Consider the following 17,750-nt stretch of genomic DNA (forward strand, 5'->3'; position numbering starts at 1 on the left):
AACCATAAAAAACATCATAAAACACTCCATAATGAACATCCTACTCTATTCTTCCAACATTCTCCAGTTAAAGGATCCTTGAAGGCACTTCAGGCATTAAATAAAAAACTCCATCCTTTCCTTGTTAGGTCTTGACTTATTGCCCTACAGCCGTGCTGCACCTGACCCGAGGGCACCAACCATCTCCAAGACCTCTCTGTCCCTTCCTGGGGACCCTGCCCATCAGGAATGTATGCAATATCAGCTGGGTAACCACTCCCCAGCCCCTCCAATACTATCCAGGGTTAAACGCCCCGAGTTCTTTTTCAACCATCTCCAATGTTGATTCTCCTTCTTGCCATTACGTGCCTTCAAAGACCCCTCCTCCTACCGCCACGACAATCATGTGTGACCCCTTACACATGATTGTCCCTCCACAACTGCAGAGCTTTTTCCATGCCTTCCTTGATGTCCAGGGTCCACATATCCAGACCCACCTCGTTCAAATGAACACCATCCGCTCTAAGGAAACCAACCTCTCTGCCCTCCAACTCTTTATGCCGCACCACAACACCACCATTGCGCGCCACAAATCTGCCAACCACCTTGTTCACCTTCGCTCTGGCTTTATTTAAACTGTGAACTGAACGGGCCTGACGCCACATCTTGCGAGCAACAATATCCGACCAGACAATCAGCAATCCAGGAAAAGATGACCATAACCACAACAGATCTATCTTCACATCCCGCACCAAATCCCTAGACGACCGTATACCTAAGTCGTTGCCTTCCAGATGCACGACCAGAATATCAGGCACTCTGTCCAAACCTGCGTAAAACTGGAGCTCTGGGAACAACCTGCACCACAGCATGCCCCGCAGACCCAACCATCTGATCTGAACCTCTGAATGATCCAGACCCAACTGCCGTCCAGCCGGACGAACATCAGCACGCACACCTCCTCAGTGCACGTAGGAGTGCTGAATAATCCATATCAAGCAGGGACCCGTCCCTAAAACAACACAAAACAGTAATGTAACAAATCCATATCCACCTCCCGCACAACTTCTCCCCACCGCCTCAAAGCAAATGAGGCCGCACATACAACCTATATCGGTCTGACTCCCACCTACCGATCTTCTTAACCATCGCCGGGGATAAACCCCACCTAGCTGCTTCCGTAGCTGTGCCAATTCTAAAAGAGTGAGAGCTAAAACCTGCTCCACCCCTGCCAGACAACAGGATAAATTTTTTGAAAACCTGTGAAAACTGGAATTTTGACAAAGACAAACCATCTGAATGAACCAACAAGGATGCCGGCCCCTCAGGCCTCACTGCTACAAATTCCCGAAAACAGTGAACCGGGCACACCCGCGACCCTGGTAACTCATACAAGCGCATCACAAAACCTCTCCCCTCCTGATCTGTCTTTGATCTACGAAGCAAGCAAGATAAGCAGGAGCCATCCAATTCAACATCCGCGTACAATAAACCCCCTGCCACACGCTTACTGGCCGACACCAACTCCGATATCCTGAACGCCCCAAAGAACGCCAAAGAAAAAGCCAGCGTAAATAACCGGGTTTCAAACGCTGAAACACAAACAGCCTTCAATAAATCAAAATTGCTACCAAAATCTCAAATGACACCGGCTTCCTATGATCCCTAACTGCGGAACCCCTCCTGAAACCCTTCATTGCCTGCCGAACCAGAAAGGACTTAGTCACGTCCTCTTCACCTTTTATCTTGAACCAAAACGCCAACGGCGACAAACTCCTAGCGACCGCTGCTGCAGACGCCCCTTCACTGTACGCATTTCCTATATAGTATAACAAACACGCCGGCCGATCTGAAATACCCACCTGCGCATTTTCCAACAAAGCCTCCCATACCTGCCATACCGCACTGTACCTCTTCCACGTAATCGCACTAACAGACCTTTTCACGAGCGACATCGCCATTGTCATACCACCTTCCACAGATGCTCTGGACAGGGCAGGCCATGAGACTCCGCCCCCGGCGCCAGCAGACGAAACCTGTCCCACTGTTGACGAGAAAGGGAATCAGCCTCTCAAAACTAAATGTCGCAATAGTCGCACAACTGGCGGAGAATTTGCCGTCTGCGCATTAACAGCCTGAACCACACCTAGATTGTCACATACGAAGCGCACTCTCCGGTCCCGCAGACAATCCCCCCACAACTCCGCAGCCACCACAATCGGGAACAGTTCCAGCAGAGCCAAGTTTTTAACGAAACCGCATTCATGCCATGCACTTGGCCAAACCCCTGCACACCACTGCCCCTGGATATAAGCCCCAAATCCACATGCACCTGATGCATCTGTATACAGCTCCAAGTCCATTGTAGTTCTGCAAAAACTCCCCCCACACCAACAAATCAGCTTTCAACTCCGCCGACAGCCTAATAAAATGATGAGGAGAATGCACCCCTGCGGTAGCACTTGCCAATCGCCTACAAAACACCCGCCCCATGGGCATAATCTTACAAGCGAAATTTAAATGTCCCAATAGAGATTGCAAGTCCCGCAACTGGATCTTCTTCCTGCGCAGCGCACTCGCTACCAACTCTCTCAACGCCAACAATTTATCATCAGGCAAGCGACACTCCATATTATCTGAATCGATCATTATCCCCAAAAACTTGATGACTGTCGTGGGTCCCTCAGTTTTTTCAGGCGCCAGAGGTACCCCAAAATCCTTTGCCACTCTCTCCATAATATGTAGCAATCCTGCGCACACATAGGCACCCGGCGGCCCGATAAACAGGAAATCATCCAGATAATGCAGGGCAGATGACACCTGCGCCTCCCGACGAACCACCTACTACAAAAATGTGCTAAACATCTCAAAATAAGCGCATGAAATGGAGCAGCCCATCAGGAGGCAACAATCCACAAAATATTCCTCCTGCCAATAACATCCTAGCAAACAAAAACTATCCGGATGCACCGGCAATAAACGAAAAGCGGCCTCAATGTCAGTTTTCGCTAACAGTGAGCCCTTCCCGTACTTGTGAACCCAAACAACCGCCGCATCAAAGGAAGTGTAACTGACCACGCACAGGGCCGGATCAATGCCGTCATTCACCGACTCCCCTTCTGGATAAGACAAGTGATGAATAAGGCGGAACTTATTCACCTCCTTTTTAGGAACCAAACCTAACGGGGAAACCCGCAAACTAGGAACAGGCGGGGAGGAAAATGGACCAGCCATGCTGCCCAAAGCCACCTCCTTCATCAGCTTATCCGTAACCAGATCAGGCCGCGCCAAAGCAGATGACAAATTACGGACCACCCCATCACGTCCAGCCGACGTACAAGGAATCCAAAAACCATCTGAAAAACCTAAAAACAACAACTCAGCCACTTTCTTATTTGGATACTCCCTTAAAAACGGGAGCATCCTTTCCACCCTCACCGGCTTCGCTCCTCTTCTGCTCAGCATCTCCCTGCCTGCCCTTATGCTTCTTGAAGCACCTGGACAAACCATGGGCGCCTCCGCAACCGGAGCACTCGTGCTTGTACCTGAAGTCTGGGCCAAACTTGCAATGCCCCTCGTTGTACTGCCAGCAACACCCCTTTCCTGAGGAAGCTGACCGACCCGCTGCTGACCCCTGCCCGCTGGCCGCATCCCGAACGGGCGGATGCCCCTGTTTAGGAGCAGACATCAGGCGCATCCACAAACTAATATCCTTGTGATCCCATCGCAAGGACGGGCGCACCAACTTCCGCTGACGAAACTGTTCGTCATACCGCAACCACGCATTACCACCGTATACACTATACGCCTCCCCCACAGAATCCATATAACAAAACAGCGCCGAACAATTCTCCGGCGCCTTCTCACCCACCACGCTAGCCAAAATAGCGAAGGCCTGCAGCCAATTCGCAAAAGTCAGAGGAATCAAGCGATAACGACGCCGCTCCTCTTCCTCCTTCTTACTTTCATCCGGTTTCCACCGGTCCAAATTAAACTTCTCCAAGGCAATAAAGAAAAAATCTCCACATATTCATCTTTCCAGATCTTTTCCCTAATCTCAACCTTCAAGTGCGCCCCCAGCGGGCCCTCAAAACACACATATACTTCCCCCTTTGCAGCGTCAGCCAAACGCACGTCCTCCACCACTTTCTTAGCAGTACTAGCCGCCGCATCCACCACGTTTTCCACCGCCGCTACAACACCCGCAACTGGCCCCACCTCACTAGCAACCGCAATCCCTGCCGCAGCTGCACTAGAACTCGCCTCGCTAGCAACCGCACTCCCTGAGCAGCTGCACTAGCACTCGCCTTACTAACAGCGCCCCATACCCTCGCTGGCGACTGCTCTACACCTGCCAAACCTCTAGCAAAATATTCCTGCATCCCTCTAAACAACAAATGCATTTGTGACACAGACAACATCCCCCCCACATCCCCCCCACACATCCCCGGCACCACATCAGTGGTAGACTCACCTGGCCGTCCCTGAGGTGACCTCCCAGCGGACGCATCCACCAATCCGGATGAGCGCGGCATCGATCCTGACGTTCCTGGGGAGCGGTGCTCCTGCACCCCGCCCTCCCCATAGCTCCCCGACCTTCTGGTAGCTGATATCCTAGGCCCAGCGGAACGCGGCCTGTCCACGGTCCTGCCACCCGCTGCTGGCGTGGCATAATCAGAATGACAGCCCTGCCATCCCAGTCCGTCTGCAGGGCTGTCATAAACGAACCTCTCTCCTGGTGCTGAAGGAACAGCTGACCGCTGCCCCCCCCCGTCCGGATGGGGCCCGGCTTCACTCACATATACTGCCCGGGTACTTCCGGTCATTGCCGCCGCACGCCTCCCTGATCCAGGAGGAGGCGATCTCGCTCCCCATCTGGAGCCCGCCCGCCTCTTCCTGCGGGTCGAGCCTGGTGTCCATACATCTTTCTGCCAAGCTCCCCCGGCACCTGGAACCTCGGCGCTGGAGAAAGCCGTCAGTTCCGGTCCCGCCTCTATATCCGGTCCTGCGCGCGCATCCGGTCCCGCCTCCACTTCCGGCCTTGTAGTTGAAGACAGGAGGGGGGAAGATGGCCGCTGCGGCCCCCCCCCCCCTCCTGTCACCTCCAGTCTCGCCCGCCTAATGGCATTCCTCCCAGACCTCCGCAGACCCGCGCCAGTGGACAGCTCCGGACCTGGAGGAGGAGGAGGGTCCCTGGAGGGGCTCCCTCGGTGCCGACGAGACTGATGCGTTACCTCTGGGGAAGGCCTCTCCGGAGGCCTGGAACGCCCGCTGCTGCGTCCCTCCACGCTCTCCACTCCAGCCGCTGGAACCGGAGGAAGAGCCCCGGCAAACAGCTGATCAAGCCAGCCAGCACCGTGCTGCATCGCTGCATCCCGGATCCTGGCCATCGTAAGCTCCATCGCCACATCCATGACAGGTAAGTGTAAAACTGCTTTTTTTGTTGTTGTTTTTTTTAAACAGTTATACTAACAGGACAAATATTTTCTCCTGTTGTCCAGCGGGAAAGAGGGCTGCCTCTTCCCAGCATGGACTTATATACATACACTCCACCCACCACATATAGATACATTTGTCCCCAGCCCCTTTCACTTAACCCTCTAATCCCTATACAAACAGCCTCAAACGTAGTAGCCTAAAACCCCAAACACCTAGTCATGCGCTACCTTCATTACGGCTGCGCCTACATTACGTTGGGCTTACTGTTCCATGTAAAACCCCCTCAAAAAACAAGGGGGCACTCCCTCTGTCTGGAAAAAGAAAGGTTCAACCTGCAGAGACGACAAGCCTTCTTTACTGTGAGAATGGTGAATTTATGGAATAGCCTACCGCAGGAGCTGGTCACAGCAGAGACAGTAGATGGCTTCAAAAAAGACTTAGATAATTTCCTAGAACAAAAAAATATTAGCTCCTATGTGTAGAAATTTTTTACTTCCCCTTTCCCATCCCTTGGTTGAACTTGATGGACATGTGTCTTTTTTCAACCGTACAAACTATGTAACTATGTAACATCTCCGTTGGGTTCCCGCTCCGTTTCCGTCAGAACGAGACCCTGAGCAGACACAAACTGACAGCGACGGAAACCAGAGACCTTCGCTTCCATCACCATTGATTTCAATGAATGGTGACGCAGCCGGTGCCTGTGGTTTCCATTTGCCTCTGTTTTGCACCAGACACATCGTTTTGCCGGAAGCAATAGCGTAGTCGACGTAAACCACAGGCACCGGCTCCGTCACCATTGAAATCAATGGTGATAAAAGTGGAGAAGTCTGGTTTCCGTCGCTGTCAGTTTGTGTCTGCTCAGGGTCTCGTTCTGACGGAAACCTTAGATGGAACGTCAGAATGGGACCCCAACGCAGATGTGAACAGAGCAGCAAAGTGGATGAGATTCTAACATACCTCATCCACATGCTGTGTAAAAAATCAGCCCAATTTTTTTTTAAAGAATTGACATGCGGTGCAGTTTTTTTAATTCGCAGTTTGTCAGTTTATGCTTTGGAATCGCTGCTTTCTTGCTGTGGGTTTTCCCCATCTTTTTTTTTTTCAACGGAGGAGCTGTGATTCTGCTGCAAAAATTGCAAAAAGTTTATATTTACCATGTTCTCCATAGTCATGGCGACAGGTCCCTATGTAGTCCGTCCAGGACGGCCTCCTGGAATGACATCTCATCCCATGTAACTGCTGCAGCGGTCAAGTGGGATGAAACGTCATCCCAGGAGGCCACATTGCACGGACAAAATAGGAACGCGTCACCATGACTACATAGAACAGGGTAAGTATAAGCTTTTTATTTTTTTGTTACTTGCTGTTTTTGTAGCGGACATTCCATGGGAAAAATTGCACACCACATTTGTGCAGTTTTTCAATCTGAATTCCCTGCAGGTCCCAGGGCGGATAAGCCGCGTACTTTTAGGCAGTGTATGTTCCCTGTGTGAACATGGCCTAAAGGTTTAGTGTCAAGGATCGGCCACGGTCTCCGGTTGGCTCTACTTTGCTTTCACTGGCCTACCAGTTCTGTGGATGCAATGGGGATAAATGTTTTTTTTGGAAGTGAATGTGGTTATAATGATATGTATGCCCCAATGAAGTCTGGGTACTAAAGAGTATACATGTGGAACCCTTTGTATTTTTCCAGAGGTACACTGCCAACGCTATAGAAAATGTGATTTGAATAAAGCTGTATCTTTACTGCAAATCAAATAAGGCTACCAAAGGTACATATAAGGCTGACACAAAAGATACGTAGACCTAAAGATAATACAGACAGGTTTATTACCGACTACAATATTCAATGGCAGAATTGAAATAACATCTCACAATTCTGGCCTATTTTACAATTGGATCCTGATTTGAGGGGAATTCTTCCTCACCGACCACTGATAATGGCCAAAAGAGTTTGAGAGGTATGTTAGTAAGAAGCCATTATGTACCCCCTTGCCCAAAACGTTTTGGCTCAGCAGGCCCAAAATGGGGCTCGTTTTCATTCGGTATGGACCGACACATTTTGTGATTTGTCTGGTACAAAATTGTGCATTTCATCAATTGCAGCACCACAGGGGTCATATTCCATGCTACATGCCCCTGTGGCTTAATATATGTTGGTATGACCACACCAGATTTGAGGGTTCACATCCAGGAACATACCAAACACAGGGCAGCAATGAGATTAGATCCTAAGGATAGGGACAAACTTGTCAAACTTAAGTCAATACCAAAGCATTTTAGAGAAAAACATAAGGGCAGATGGTAGGATTGAAAAATTTTATGGAATAGACAAGCTCTCTTTGGGATCTCGAGGGGCCAATTTATTCAAGTGTTTGGAACAAATTTAATGTTACTAGATCGTAAAGGTGCGTACCCAATCTCCTTTGGGTCTGAATGAAAATGTATGCTTTGCACCTTTTCTGTAATATGACCTCTTTCAAAATATGGATAGTATCCCCAGTGGTATCCTTTTAAGTACATGTTTGGGTGGTTTTCATGGTGGTTTTCATGGGGGGGGGCTCCCTCTTTTGTTATATATACATATATACAGCATCAGAACCAAGCTCATTACATAAAAACAGCACCAGAACTAAGCTCCGTTCATATATACAGCACTAGAACCAAGCTCAGCACATATAAACAGCATCAGAACCAAGCTCAGTACATATATACAGCATCAGAACCAAGCTCAGTGTCACGGTCACAGGGTATGTGGACCCACTAGGCCCCTCCGCCATAGCGGAGAGGCAGCTGACCAGGTCTCAGTCTATACGAAAGTCTACAGCAGTTCGTAACACTTGGGTACCTGAACTATTCCAGACAGTGGCTGTGGCTTCAGCAAGGATGGAGGTCGGTGCAGCAGGTTGCGCCAGACGTGGCGGGCAGTACAAGACGTGGCAGAAGACACTTAGACGTGGCAGAAGACACTGGATGTGGCAGAAGACACTGGACGTGGCAAACGACAACAGGTGCAGTAGGACAAGACTCCAACACTAGTAGGCACAGGAACAAGGACACAGCACGGGATACAGGAACAGGTAACAGGGCACAGGTAACAACTGGAATGGGAACCACTAAGGGACCATTTGCAAGACAGACTTGGGATAAACTAACAACACTCAGGCAAGGATCAGAAGGGCTGGGGCCTTCTTATAGACCAGGAAATAATTGTGGGTTGATGATGATGATTTTCATATGTGCGCGCTGGCCCTTTAAGAGTGGGCACGAGCGTGCGTGCGCACACTACGGGACACAGCGGACCGAAGTGGAAGTGAGTGCTGGCGTCTCCTAGGAAGGACCAGCGCTCACAGATCCATGGCTGCGGGCGTTAGGAGGTGAGTGAACCCGACGGCCCACGGCCATGGACGCTACACTCAGTACATAAATACAACACCAGAACCACGTTCAGTACATATATACAGCACCAGAACCAAACTCAGTACATAAATACAATACCAAAACAAAGTTCATTACATAAATTCAGCACTGAGCTTGGTTTTGGTGCTGTATTTATGTACTGGGCTTGGTTCTAATGAGTATATATGTACTGAGCTTGGCTCTGGTGTTGTATATATATATGGTGCTGTATTTATATGCTGAGCTTTGTTCTGGTACTGTATATATCTACTGAGCTTGGTTCTGGTGCTGTATTTATATACTGAGCTTGGTTTTGGTGTTGTATATATAAACTGTACGAGAAGCAGCAAAGTACGGGCACCACAATATATGTATATAAGAGGGGTGCTGCAGAACGTGCAAAACGACTAAATTGATGAAAGCAAGAAAAGATAGCACGATCAAAATAGTGCACACCCAATACAAATAGTATGAAAAATTAAAAAAACTTTTATTGATCCAAAACATATATATATGACACACAAATAAAAACATTTCAAAACGTATGAAGCCCATGTGTAAATAAACAGGGCAAAACTACAGTCACTATACTTGTCTCAATAGGACAATAATATACCAATAGATGGATAGTACTGGGTAAATATAAAGCCTCTACTCAAAAACATATAATAATCACATGAACCAGAATCCTGGGATTACCTGGTGCTCAGCATGCCAAGAATTTTAGCTACACAAGGGATAAAGCTGGAGAATAAATTACAAGCAGTCACCAGAAAACAGATAGAAAACAGAAAGAGTAGATGCCAGAAATTTGAAGCACACCGAATATCAGGTACGCATAACCCAGAAGTGCTGTAGTAAGTGAACTACCCCATGCGTATCACTGCTTTACAATGCAGCTTCCTCATGGGAAAATAGAATGCCATGCATATATAAACTGAGCTTGGTTCTGGGACTGTATATATGTACTTAGCTTGTTCTGGTGTTGTATTTATGTACTGAGCTTTGTTCTGGTGCTGTATATATGTATTTGAGCTTAGTTCTTTTGCTGTATTTATGTACTGAGCTTTGTTCTGATGCTGTATATATGTGCTTAGCTTGGTTCTGGTGATGTATTTATGTACTTGTACTGTGCTTGATATCTTGTGCTGTATATATGTACTGAGATTGGTTCTGGTGATGTATTTATGTACTGAGCTTGGTTCTGGAGCTGTGTATATGTACCGAGCTTGGTTCTGGAGCTGTATATATATGTACTGAGCTTTGTTCTGGTGTTGTATATATGTACTTGGCTTTGTTCTGGTGCTGTATATATATGTACTGAGCTTTGTTCTGGTGTTGTATATATGTACTTGGCTTTGTTCTGGTGCTGTATATATGTACTGAGCTGTGTTCTGGTGCTGTATATATGTATGAGCTTGGTTCTGGTGTTGTGTATATGTACAGAGCTTGGTTCTGGTGTTGTGTATATGTATGTGTTTGGTTTTGGTGTTGTGTATATGTACTGAGCTTGGTTCTGGTGTTGTGTATATGTATGAGATTTGTTCTGGTGCTGTATATATGTATCAGCTTTGTTCTGGTGTTGTATATATATTGTTCTGGTGTTGTATATATGTAATGAGCTTAGTTCTGGTGTTGTGTATATGTACTGAGCTTGGTTCTTGTGCTGTATTTATGTAATGAGCTTGGTTCTGGTGTTGTGTATATGTACTGAGCTTGGTTCTGGTGTTGTGTATATGTATGAGCTTTGTTCTGGTGTTGTGTATATGTACTGATCTTTGTTATGGTGCTGCATATATGTACTGAGCTTGGTAAAGGGTGCTGTATATATGTACTGTGCTTGGTTCTGGTCTTGTGTATATGTATGAGCTTTGTTCTGGTGTTGTATATATGTAAGAGCTTGGTTCTGGTGTTGTGTATATATACTGAGCTTGCTCCTGGCACCGTATCTGTGCATTACGCACTGTCCTCCATCCTTCTCACAGTCCACAGCCTAACTAAATGGGCTGAGCACGCTTAGGATATTGAATGTGCACATATAGGTCTATACGTAATGGGTGAGTTTAATATAATGAGCGTAGGTAGGTATGTACTATTTTTATACTATTTTTTACTGTGCTATACATACTGTGGAAATCCACACTAAAACACTCTGGACAGGGAATCTCTTTATTTAGAGTCCACTTTAATATAGGGCGTATTTGGAATATCGTAATTGTTTTATTTTATTATTAGAATCATTTTCCATTGCACCATACACCGCAAAACACTGTAACACCCCCCCACGCGTATGTTTTTGTCCGCAAAACAGGGAACCTGTTGTTAAAAATTTGAATCCCACCCCTGCCAGTATGCTGCGTGTAATTCTCCGAATCTGCTCTTATTCTGTTTATATGTACACTGCACAGTACCAATTCTCTAGTCCTGTAGGCTGGGTTTATTTATCAGTATCTGCTTTTATTCTGTATATTTGGACACTGAACAGCACCACTTCTCTAGTCCTGTATGCTGGGTGTAATTCTCATTATCTGCTCTTATTCTGTTTATATGTACACTGCACAGTACCAATTCTCTAGTCCTGTATGCTGGATTTATTTATCAGTATCTACTTTTATTCTGTATATATGAACACTGCACAGTACCACTTCTCTTATCCTGTATGCTTGGTATAATCCTCTATATCTGTTCTATTTCTGTATATATGAACGCAGCATAGTACCACTTTTCTTCTCATGTATGCTGGGTGTCATCCTCAGTATCTGCTCTTATACTGGATATTTGAGCACTACACAGTACTACTTCTCTTGTCCTGTAGGCTGGGTATAGATCTCCATATCAGATTTATTTCTGTATATATGGACACTGCACAGCAGGTTTACCTACAGTCTGCAAATTTATGGACAGATTTTTGTGTACTCTGCCTTACCAGCCATCAGGGTTTGGAGGAAGGGGTCTGAATTAAGATGACTGTTCAGGAGCTGAAAAAATACCCAACTGTTAAATCCCCAGCGGCTCCATTACCAATGCTCCCGTCAGTCCCTGAAGTCTTTGTTTACATGGCAGTGAAGATACCAGTAAGTATGGCACCGTATTAATGCAGCAATTTAAACAAAGCATTGGCACTGGAGCAGTGGGGATGTATCAGGTGAGGATTGTTGGGAGGGGGGGGGGGTTCACAAGCTGCTGCCAGATTTTATTTTATTTTAACTACTGGACAACCTTTTATTTATTTATTATTTTCTTGGGGTGATTCAAGGGCATTATGTTGAGGGCGTGGTATGGTTTACGGTCTGAAAAAAACGTGTGTAGTGTATATCTGTAAAGATTTTGGGGTCCGTGTTTTATGGTCCTGTCTTCAAGTGAAAAATTAAAGATGAGCTTGGCAACCCTGCAATACAGCCTTGTACTGAAACTACAGAGGCAGGGACTGTGGGACGATGTATGGCCACACAGACAAACTTACCCCTGTATTATGAATAAAAAGGTACTGAGTGTAAAAAACCTTTATAGATTGTAAACTGCCTGAAGAAGGAGCCTCTGCGCTCTGAAAGCTTGCATATAGAACTTTTATGGTTAGCCAATAAAGGTATCATACCTATTATACTTTTGTCTTTTTTGACACAAAAGTATTTAACATTTCATAGAAAGATAAATGAAATAGAACAGTGTCCATATTAATAGTGCACTATAATTCCTAGATAAGCAGTGCCATACAGTGTCCCAGTAGCATATCTTCGACTTACCTACCCTAACGCCTGGCCTGTGTTAGCTGACATGCGTCATATTGAAATTTGCAAGCCACAGGCCTCTTCTTCTTCTGTATCCTGAGGCAAGATGGCACTCACCAGTTATATAAAAAAAAAATGTAGACGAGGCATGAGCATCAAAGAGAAAGAGAAAAATGTTTGGATAAATTCAGGGATCTTTTTCATCAGGAAGCCAAAGCATAGCATTGTCCTAATGACTAATATAGAAGATAATCCTACAAAATGCTAGAAATAACTTCTAATTCTGGGGCCCAGCACAGACCACCTAAAATATGTGGCTAATGCTCATTAATTAAATGTAATAATCTGTTTTATCTACCATCTGTAACTGTGCCAATGGAAAATAAACTGCAAGCTTTCTGGATTAGAAAAACATGTCTGCTTTCCTCCAAAACAGTGCTGCACCTGTCCACAGGTTTCTGTGTGCTTTTGCAGCTCAGTTCGGTTCAATTCAAAACGTACCTACAAACATTTTCATCCCCTTTCGGTCCCCCGTTCTCCCTATCGCTGCCAGCGATCACACATGTATCCCCTGTCCTGTGGATAGGGGATACATGTCTTTTGTTTAATGGCAGAGCGGGGAGATACCTCCCTGCTCTGGCGTAGTGCTCAGTGGCGTCGCGCTTTAGCAGCCATAGCGGCTGCTAGCGGAGCCGCCGGCCATGGTGGGGGCCCGTACCGGCGGACGACACGGGCCCCCTCATGCCGTGGGCCCCGTAGCAGCTGCTACGGCTGCTACGGCGGTAGTTACGCCACTGGGCGAAACTATAGTCCTATGGGCCCCGATTTTCTCTGCCACTACCTCATCGCTATGATGGGGACGCGAGGACCTGCAGGGGATTTTTGAGCCAGTGCCAGATCCACTTCAGTCTGTATGCAAGAGCATTTTCTACTGATGGAGCAATGGTCGCTTTCATCAGCTCTCTCCTCACAGCAGGGCCCTAGCATGGGCAAACCCTATCTGGGAGAGACAAGGACCAAAGACCCGTGACTTCCAGGGGTTCCTATGGACATTTCGCACGTTGTTTGGGGAGCCTGGACAAGTCTCGTCGGCAGCTACCTCCTTGCTGAACCTTTGCCAGGGAGACACTTCCGTGGGTGAGTACGTCATCCACTTCCGCACACTGGCGGGAGAGTTGTTGTGGAACAATGATGCCTTGGTGGCTACATTCTGGCAGGGACTGTCCCCTGAGATTATGGGCGAGCTTGCCGCCCGAGATCTGCCATCTACCCTGGCCGCCTGGATTGACATAAGATCCGAGAACAGTTCCAAGAGGCCCGTCGGGAGGGAGGACTCCCTAGCCCGGCTCCTACTTTGCAGCAACCCCTGCTGTCCCCATCAGCTGTTCCTCCAAAGGAGTCTTTGAGGATGGACCATCTCAAGCTGTCTACCCAGAAGAGACAACGCAGACGCACTTCGGGGCTGTCTGTATTGCGGCCCTGGAGGCCATCTTGTGCGTCTGTGCCCCCAAAAGCCCCAGAGCCTAGGGTTGGTTGGAGAGACAACCCTGGGTGAAGGACTTTCTTCTAAATTGTCCATCCCCGTGACCATAGTGTCCGGCGAAAAGACGCACCGTGTCTCTGCCTATCTGGACTCTGGATCCGCAGCTAACTTCATTCAGAGAGACCTGGTGGATCTTCCCCAGTTGCCCACAACTCCTCTGGAGAGGCCTTTGATTATTGCCTCGGTGAATGGACTACCTCTGCCAGACCCGATTGTAGCTGTGACCAAACCACTGAAGCTCCAAATAGGAGCCCTTCATTCTGAGCTCATCTCGTTTTTTTGTCCTGTCCAAGGCCGTCAACCCTGTGCTGCTGGGCCTGCCCTGGCTCCGATTACATGCCCCAGTTCTGGACTGGAATTCTGGAGAGGTTCTTCAGTTGGGTTCCGAGTGCCTCAACCACTGCCTGGTACAGATCCATCCGGCCCAGCCTCCTCTGCCTCAGTCATTGGCAGGATTGCCCTCTCACTACTCACAGTTTGCGGATGTCTTTAGCGAGAAGGAGACTTAGCCTCTACACTGGGCGTATGACTGCCAAATTGATTTGGTTCGTGACGCATCCCTTTCCCGTGGAAGGGTATACCCTCTCTCCTTGCCAGAGACTCAGTCTATGTCCGCCTACATTGAGAATTTGGAGAGGGGTTTCATACAGAAATCCTCCTCCCCGGCCGGGGGCCGGGTTCTTCTTTGTCAAAAAGAGGGACGGATCTCTTCAACCCTGCATCGACTACCGGGGTCTCAATCAGATCACGGTAAAAAATAGATATCCGTTGCCATTGATTTCAGAACTGTTTGATCGCATACGAGGAGCAACATTTTTTTCTAAGCTAGACCTGCCGGGGCTTTACAACCTAATCCGGATTTTCCGGGGTGATGAATGGAAGACAGCACTTAACACTTGAGACGGGCACTCGGAATACCTGGTAATGCCCTTCGTTCTGTGTAACACTCCCGTGGTCTTCCAAGAGTTCGTCAATGACATCTTCCGAGATCTCCTCTATGTTTGTGTTGTGGTCTATCTCGATGACAGTCTGATTTTTTCCCCAGATCCAGTGACTCATCAGAGACATGTCCATCAAGTTTTGCTGCGATTAAGGGAGAATCGCCTGTACGCCAAGCTGGAGAAGTGCGTGTTTGAGAGAGATACTCTACCCTTCCTCAGCTGCATCATTTCGGATCAAGTCCTCAAGATGCATCCGGAGAAGGTAAAGGCCGTCCTGGAATGGCCATGTCCTCAAGGCTACTGTAAGTGTTGTTCACGACGGTACTGTCCATATATGGACAGTGACGACAGTGGCTACTCCTTGAGCGGAATCCCCGTTGCCAACTCTGGTCGGGGATTCCTCTCCAGGAGGAGCCACTGACGTCAATGTCCATATATGGACAGTAACCTCAGGGGTTTCCTCTAAGAGCGGAATCCCCGGCCAGATCATCGGCAATGGGGATTCCGCTCAAGGAGTAGCCACTAATTCTGAAGCAGGGAACCATCAGCTCCCTGCTTCAGAATTAGTTCGGAGTGGAGGAGCAAAGGGAGCTCCTCCGCTCGCCGAGGACTCCGCAGGCACAGCGCTACTGTAAGTGCTGTGCTCGGGGAAGCAATTGATGTTACCGTCCATATGTGGACAGTGACGTCAGTGGCTACTCTTGAAGTGGAATCCCCGGCCAGAGTCGGCAATGGGGATTCCACTCAAGGAGTAGCCACTGACGTCATTGTTCATATATGAACAGTACCGTCAGGGGCTTCCCCGAGCACAGCGCTTACAGTAGCGCTGTGCCTGCAGTGTCCTCGGCGCCCTGCTCCTCCAATCTGAACTAATTCTGAAGCAGGGAGCTGATGGTTCCCTGCTTCAGAATTAGTTTGACAGTGGGACACCGCCCAGGACAGCGCCCGGAATCCGGGACAGTCCCGCTGAATCCGGGACGGTTGGGAGGTATGCAGTGGTTAGACCCCCCAATTAACAGTTACACTTTGCACCAATGGAAAAAAAAAAGCAACAAACTCGACGACGAGATGCATTGGGAAGTCAAGCCGACATCCTCCTGTCCTTTAGTAGGCCACAGGCCTAAAACAGCCTGTGGCTTTCTAGCATAAGTGGCGGGGCAGGGAGCCAATAGCTCTCTGCTCCGCCCTAGTAAGCTTCTGGGCCCCCCTTCCCCTTCTGTCGCAGCCCGCATCTTGTGGTGTTTGCTGAGCTGGGCAGCCCTGGTCAACCTGAGTGCAAGGCCAATAGTAGCCGCTATGGCGGTAGGTCCGCCACTGGCTCTATTTCAATGAACATTATTGGCACGGTATGACACTATTTCTCTAGGCAATGTGTAGACTATTCATTTGTGAAGCATTATTCCTATGGGCACGGCTTGGCACTAAGAACAGTACGGGAAAACAAATCTCTCGTACGTGATGTGAAAGGACTGCCACTACTACTTCATTTTAATGATTGGTGGATGCAGACTATGAACAACACATCTTCTGAAAAGTCTCAATGACATGTCTAATGATGTTTAAAGTTGCACAAACCTTTTATAAGCTATGTACACCTTTCGAAGAAATGTTTTTATTTTATATTTTTATTAAATGAATGTGTTATGTGTTTTTAAGCAACTTCTAATTTGAGTTTTATTAAATGTGATCGATATTGCTTATATGTATACAGGTTACATAGAAGCTGTTTTGTAAAAAGTAAAAATTTTTTTTTAATAAATGTACATTTAAAAGTTTCTTAAGAACACATAACACATTGATTTAGTTAAAAAAATAAAATAAAAGCGCTTCCAAAGGTTTACTTTGCCTTTAAATACTAGCTAGAAAAGGAAAGAAAAAAAGAAAGAAAACCTATAGGACTGCAGGATTTTTTCACCCGCCTTTTTCTCACAGAAAACTGTAATAGCTACCACAGTATTTTAGCTGAAATTAACTCTCATAGCTGTAAATACATTCTGGGAGCTGTAAACACTACGCTTTGTCAGCAGCTGTTAAAACACTGCTGAAGCTTTGCCTAAAAAGGAGCTAGAGGAAAAAGCTGTGACTACCCTATGGCATGATACAAGGGCTTCCAGCAGGGGTCCAAGTTAAGCCATGTGCTTAAAGACTGTATGGAGCCGCTCTGCAACTGAAACTCAGTGCCATTCATCTGAATCTGGTTGTTTCTGCAGCAGGTGTATGGATTTATGAAAGTTCCATTCAGATTGCACCCTAAGGCCTCATGCACACGACCGTAGTGGTGTGGACGGACGTGATTTGCGGCTCGGACGGCCGTGGAGTGTCATCTGCGAGCCGCCCACAAATCGCGGGCCATGAACATCGCCGTGTGCATTAATTTCTATGAGCCTGGACCGCAAAACACGGCTGTAATAAGACATATCCGTTCTTTTTGTCCAGGCTCCTGGGCCATGCATGGACCGTGGAGACCACGGTCGTGTGCCAGGGCCCATTGAAATGAATGGGGCCGCAATTCACCCGAAAATTTGAGGGTGAATTGCGGCCGCAAAAATACGTTCGTGTGCATGAAGCCTTAGGCTAGATTCACACAAACGTGGGGAAACTCGGACGTCAAAAACTTGACGTTTTTCACGTCCAAGCTGCCCCCGTGCAGGTTACGTTGTTAAGGATCCCCTTTGTCTATTGAAATACATGCGTCCGTGTGACAGACGTTGATTTAAT

The 17,750-nt window shown here is 47.5% G+C and overlaps 1 protein-coding gene across 2 annotated transcripts in view; it reads right to left on the reverse strand.

Annotated features, from left to right (window-relative positions):
• LOC142660250 (actin, alpha cardiac muscle 1) overlaps positions 1-17,750 on the reverse strand; it is a 76,033-nt gene that overhangs the window by 35,181 nt on the left and 23,102 nt on the right. The gene's annotated exons all lie outside the window — the stretch shown is intronic.

This window comes from Rhinoderma darwinii, chromosome 9 (assembly GCF_050947455.1).
Source record: "Rhinoderma darwinii isolate aRhiDar2 chromosome 9, aRhiDar2.hap1, whole genome shotgun sequence".
Taxonomy (NCBI): Eukaryota; Metazoa; Chordata; class Amphibia; order Anura; family Rhinodermatidae; genus Rhinoderma; species Rhinoderma darwinii.